The following is a 7083-nucleotide window of genomic DNA, read 5'->3' on the forward strand; positions in this document are numbered from 1 at the left end:
CTTTACTGTTTTATGTTTATTATATGCTGACGATACTGCGCTTCTCGCATCAAACATCTCTAAATGTCTTTTCACAATATTGCAATAAATGGCAACTCAAAGTAAATTTAATCAAAACTAAAATAATAATTTGCAGTGTCACCAGTAATGATTATAAGAAGCTTTTTTACACTTGGAAATGATGTGCTTGAAAACGTAAAAGAATATAAATACCTAGGTCTTACTTTTACTAAACTAAATCAATTTAATATAAGCAAAAAACAGCTAATTCAAAAGGCAACAAAAGCAATGTACTTTGTTCTGTCTAAATCTAAAGATATAACTTTTCAGTAGAATGCAAATTAAAACTATTTGACTCCATTGTACTCCCGAGTCTCTTATACGGATGTGAAATATGGGGTTACGAAAAAATCGATAGCATAGAAAATATTCATATAACATTCTTAAGACACATCCTACCAGTAAAAAAAGGAACCCCGCTATTCATGTTATATGGAGAACTTGGAAGAAGACCCCTTAAATTAATTATTCAACACAAAATTATAAGTGTTTACTTAAAAAAGCCAAAAAAACATTCAAGGTGTTGGCCACTTCACGCTGACTTCTGCCCGTTTGAAGCATGCCAGTAGCCCGTAGACGCAAATTCAAACTATAAAGATTACTAAACACAAAACAATAACAACTGTATGATCAACAGAATGAAACAGACTGACAGAAATAATGTTCGACAGTGATTAAGCGACTTTCCTAGAAATTGTCAAAATTGAGAATGACAGCCCACGCACGTGTACGGGGCAACTGCGTAATGCACGTGCAAGCTATGGAATGTGTTTCGGTGTGTTGATAAACACACCTGAACCTTCTTTACTAGGATGTCTGTGCTCAAAACGTATGTTCGGTCTAATAGTTCATATTAACATTAATATTCCAGGTTCCCCTACCTTTTGTGAAGAGTATATATATATATATATATATATATATATATATATATATATATATATATTTATCATATAATATCTTACATCTTCAGTGCAATCAAAGTACGTCATATTTTTCAGATCACTTACTTTAAGAATTTCATAACTTTGCAAATTAGATGTAAATTAGTCGAGGTCTCGGCACTAGGTTTATTGACATTTAAGCAAACATACCTAGATTGACGTATGCATTCATAGTCATCAAATAAAAGCATTTCATTGGCAATTTGACACTGAAAGCTGTCCAGCGTTCACAAAACAAAAAACGTAGGCATAACTTTATTTTGATGTAAGGACATTCAAAATGACGTAATTCGAGTTTGACGTCACTTCCATTCAAAAAGACACTGGAATTAAATATACTGGAATTAAAGTTGTATTAAGCTTGAGCTTATATGATAAAGATATTATTACGCTCGTGTATTTCGGTATCGTCAATATTATATATTAGGAATAAAAATAATGTATTATGCTCGCCAGAGGCTCGCATAATAACAATTTGTATTCCTCTCTCTCTCTCTCTCTCTCCCCTCTCTCTCATATATGATATTGACGATCCCGAAAACTCTCCCTCACTCTCTGGTAATAACCTATCTCTCTCTCTCTCTCTCTCTCTCTCTCCTCTCTCTCTCTCTCTCTCTCTCCCTCTCCTCTCCTCCTCTCTCTCCCCTCTCTCTCTCTCTCTCTCTCTCTCTCTCTCTCTCTCTCTCTCTCTCTCTCTCTCTGTGTGTGTGTGTGTGTTTCATAAATATATAAATAGACAGATAGATAGATAGATAGATACCTGCATACATACACATACATATATGATTCAGTATATGCAAGCTTTAGTCACAATTTCTATGTTTTTATTTTTTTATTATTATTATTTGTTTAATTATTATTATTATTATTTTTATTTTTTTTTTTCAATGCAAATCACTCACCTTAAACGTTTGAGGTGATCAATTTATAATAATAACAACAATATAATTTACTGCTGTCTTACGTTTAGCAAGACTAGCAACAGCAATAATATTTAACTGCTGTCTAATTATGAAATTAGTCGTTTCGTTAACAATAGTAACATTAATATCAGTTTAGTAACTTGTCTAATGAGGGGTGTTTCGCTAACAACAACACTAATATCATTTAGTAAATGCTGTCCAATAAAAAAACAATTTCAACAACAATAATAGCATTTAGTAACTTCTGTTCAATTATTTATGTTTCGTTAACAGCAATATCAACAATATCATTTAGTAGATGCTGTCTAATGTTATTGTAGTTTCCTTACACCAATAGTAATATCATTTAGTGACTTTTGTCTCATGATTTTTTTTTTTTTTTTTTACAGAAATAAAAGACAACCAGATGATGGGGAAGAGAATATTGATAACAGAACTCAGAAGAGTAAAGTTGAGAAAAGTTAAAATGATAACCCTGCATTCACCCAGCCAGATTAAGTAATTGTGAAGTTACTGACTAATTAATTGAGTATACATTTGTCATCGTTAGTGATGTTTTGATTAATGCAGTCCATCGACAATTCCTCACAAATAATAAGACATATTGATCTAGTACACTTTCGACGATCTGATCTATTACATAGTTTTGTGGTGGCCGATGAACCAATTAATAAGTTAAGTGTTAAATTTAGTTGAAATTACTCTTTAATCCTGACAAAATAAGCATACATTTAATGTACAGCCACGGTTCAGGTTCAGGGGCCAATTGTTCCCAAAGGATCATTCAGTTTAAGAGCGATGAGTGATTAACACAATGATTTTGGATGTCTACACAAAAACGTGATCATCACTGGCTACTAGGTTACATATTATTTCAACCCCTGCATAGATAACACACACTGGATAATTACTATTACTATGTACATGAACAACACAAATAGTTGTCTATGTATGTGTGTGAAAAAAAGCTGAGAGAGAGAGAGAGAGAGAGAGAGAGAGAGAGAGAGAGAGAGAGAGAGAGAGAGAGAGAGAGAGAGAGAGAGAGAGACAGACAGACAGACAGACAGAGAGAGAGAGAGAGAGAGAGAGAGGTTTTAGAAATGTACTTTATTTTGTTAAGCTACATGTTAAAATAAGAACAAAAACATAAATAATATAGCTGAATTTGTAATTGTTATTTTCATCCAGCATTCACCCCAGGAAAATTTAAAAAATGATGACTAGCAGGACATTCCTTATGCTGAAAATATTTCTGAATTGTGTTGATTATTTAGCTAAGTTTTAACTTACATACATAATTAAGTTCACAACGAGACATAACACTGAAGATAGCATCCTACTAATAACATACTACCAGGGGTGCTTTTCATTCAGTAAGGATGTTCTGTAGTGTTCATAACCAAACAATTAATACACAAACTTTGTGGTAAAATACAGCTAGGTAAATCTGACAGAGAGACCTAACACAGTATTGGTCACTGTTCTATCTGTGGTATTCTAAAGAGTTTTAAATACGTTGTTCTACTAATAAATTAAACAGTGTTTCTGTAATTATAATAGGTATATAACTGAAGATGCAAAAGTTAATGAAAAAAAACTGTTGAAGCTGCCATTATGCAACTTTGTCGTTTAATGTTCCTTTCATGGATTTACTTAACGAAAGGAATCATACTCTGCGGCCGTCTTGTGTAATTTTTAAATATGATATAACATAATTTGTAATTCATATATGACGTCAGTAAATAAAAAGACGCTAACCGCAGTGAAGATTAAAAGGGACTTCCCCATTTAAAAGTTCCGGTCCAGATAAAAAAAATAATTGATACTTGACGTCATTTGAATGTTTTTAGTACCTACATTATACAGCAAATTACATCACCATTCAAGAGAGATCATATTACTTACGTTACTATTCAAGACAACGTCATAAATTATTTTATTATTCAAGTGTTGTTCCTTTTTTCCTTGTAGCCAAAAACTAATTTCTTTATCTCGAGGTTAAGCTTTAACTGAAAGGGGCTGTAACGTTTCTGACTAATGTATGCATATCCAAATGTGTGTTTTCAGCTTTAAGGTTTCGAGCCCAAGGTACATATCTCTTGCTTATATATAAACATACCATAAAGTCAGGTTTACCTAATGAATATAGACCTGACGAGTTCGTACTATATATGAATGAGCAAACACATACCACTACTATTTTACAGTGAACAGTACTTTAAGTTTCTCTAATAGCACAAACATACCGCTACTATTTTACAGCGAACAGTACTTCTAGTTTCCCCATGGTACAACTCTATATAAACATGCCATAAAGTCAGGCTTACCTATTAAACATAGACATGTTGTGTTCATACTATATATATATGAATGAGCACTTCTAGTTTCCTCACTTGCAAACACATACCACTACTATTTTACAGCGAAAAGTACTTTTAGTTTCTCCACTTACAAACACACACCACTACTAGTTTACAGCGAACAGTACTTCTAGTTTCTCCAATAGCAGACACATACCACTACTATTTTACAGTGAACAGTACTTCTAGTGTTCCCAATAGCAAACTTGCGATGCGTTTAAATTGTCATATTACATAAACATACATTCAAGTTTTGAAACTATATATCGATGGTTACATGCCACTATATGACATATATTATAAATGCGCACTAAAATTGAAGAATTCCATTACCTATATCAATTGTTTTGTTAATGTATATAGTTAAATTTTATCATGGTTATGTATTCAGTAGACGGACTTTAGATGGTTAACGTGTTTTATTGTTACACTTTGTGGGCTTAGTCCGGGAGCCAATGGTTCGTATATTATATTTTTACTCATTTCACCCTACCCTATGTAGATTTAAACAAGAACCCACCACCCAACAAAAATAAAGCCCACAAAAAACTCTAAAAAAAACAACAACATGAATATCTACACCTAGACAACGTTAAACAGCAAAAATGTTCTTAAAAATCCAGGTTACCCCCAAAATTAGCCTATGGCTCCCAGACTAGTTCCAGTATTTTACCTTTCATTGTTTCTTTAACTAAATAGTGTTTGTATTTATATTTTAAAATAGTTTACAAATTATGTACCAATTGTTACATGCCACTGTTTGAAATATATTCTAATTGCTCGTTAAAAATTAAAGAATTTTATTACTTATTTCAATTGCTTTCTTAATGTATATAGTTAGATTGTTCATCGTTACGGGGTAGATACTATTGGGGTGTAACCTTCGTAAACAAGGGTTAATATCTGGCATTGCCCAATGGTTGCAAACGCTCAACTACCAACACCACCCACACCCCACACCCCACACCAAGTCAATAAGACCTAACCCTAGACAAAACAGCAAAGAAACCAAATTTTCCGGCAAATCCAGGTTCCCCTCCCCATAAAATCAGCCTATGGCCCCCGGACAAGTTGCAGTATTTTATCTTTGATTGTATTCTTTCATAAACCCTTTAACTAAATACTGTTTTTATCTGATGCATAGTTATTTTAGTAAACAAGTTTCGATTAGATTAAAATAAAATACGTCCTTTTTGGGGGTGTTGTTGTTGGGTGGGTGTGTGTGTGTGTGGGGGGGGGGGGGGTCTTTAAGTGGACTCTCTAGAGTTTGCTGCCATTATAACGTTTCCAACTCGGGAACAATCTTCAGTGGCTAAAATTGTTTGTTGTTTTCTATATTCAGTGTGTTGCTGATCGTTCTACAAGACAAATATGTACCGGGTATTTACAAATACAGTGAAGTTGGGTTATTACAAACCAATTAGAAATGCATTGGATTACAGAAACTAATATTCAAAATAACGAAATGTGTTTAATGTGTCTTTTCAGTCGTCAACGAAGGTCTGTTACTTGGATACATTAACAATGGCTAAACAATTTGAACTGCCTCTTCAATAGGGTTTGCGAGTTTCGTATGTAAACAATTTCATAAACATGTAAAGATTAAAACAACATAGTTTATAAGTTTTGTTGCCACAGTGTGTTAGCTCCGCTATGACGTTTGCCAGTGAAACTTCACGTATACTGATTTGTCCGGCGACCGCTCGTCAACGTTTACTTTAAAGTCTGTCTTTTCCTTGAGTTTAAAATTGATTGCTCTAAAAAGTGGTAAAAATTTTATTCTGGGTCAATCTGCACAGAATAATAAGGATATACTTGGAAATTTGCCATTTTGGAACTTGTTTTTACATTTTTTAAATTTAAATAGACATTTTCAATACTTAAGCTTTCAAAGTATTATCTTATTTTTGAGTTTTGAATTGATATTTTTGAAACTCAGAACAAGCATTCCCAGGGGCGTCTTCACAAACTAATGGAGAGATATTTTCGAAAATTTAAAAACAAAAAAAAAGATTTGTTTTTTGTTGTTGTTGTTATTGTTGTTGTTGTTGTTGTTGTTTTTTGTTGTTTTTTAATTTTATTAAATTAAAAACAAATATATTTGTCCAGATTTGAAAGTCTATTTTAGCTTTAGTTGTGATTGGGTTATTCTGAAACTTGGTGCAAGAATCCTCTGGGGACGTCTACAAACTCTAATAGAGAAACTTTAACTAATTTTATTTATTTATTTATTAAATAATTGCAGGCGAGTGCGCAGGGGGGTGGGGGGTCGAACACCCCCCCCCCCCCGCTCAAGGCGAAAAAAAAAATCATAACCCCCCAGACCCTCCGCCACGGGCTTCGCCAGACACCTCGACACCCCCCCCCCCCCTGCAAAATGTTTACACTTCCTGCAAACTTTCCTGCGCACGCCCTTGAATTGTAATTGAAAATCAGAAAGTCTAACTTCAAGCTGAATTTTGATTGAGCAATTGTGAAACTTAATACTGCTATTTTCTTGCAACATCCACAAACTAACAGAGATATATTTTGGAAGTTTTATATTTTAACAAGTATCTAATAAATTATTATCCACTAGCAAGACAATTGAAAATTAAATAGCGGGGCTCTCAAAGACTGACAAACCTCTTGTTGTTTATTTAAATAAGCAATTCAACTTAATGATGTTTGTATTTTATATAGATATTCCAATAAACAAGCTAAGATTAGCTTTAGATTAAGATGTTTACAACTGTTACACGTTGTTTTACCGTGTGTATCCCAGTCTGTTACTTCTTGTTTCTTTAAATACATTCTAAA

At 33.2% G+C, this 7083-nt stretch overlaps 1 long non-coding RNA gene across 1 annotated transcript; it reads left to right on the plus strand.

The window, feature by feature from the left end:
• The first annotated feature begins 2317 nt into the window (after nt 1-2317).
• Nucleotides 2318-6543, plus strand: LOC121386841. The gene is made up of 2 exons (XR_005959717.1): nt 2318-2422; nt 5773-6543. It is a non-coding gene; the product is annotated as an uncharacterized LOC121386841 (long non-coding RNA).
• Nucleotides 6544-7083: the final 540 nt, after the last annotated feature.

Source organism: Gigantopelta aegis, chromosome 12, assembly GCF_016097555.1.
Source record: "Gigantopelta aegis isolate Gae_Host chromosome 12, Gae_host_genome, whole genome shotgun sequence".
NCBI lineage: Eukaryota > Metazoa > Mollusca > Gastropoda > Neomphalida > Peltospiridae > Gigantopelta > Gigantopelta aegis.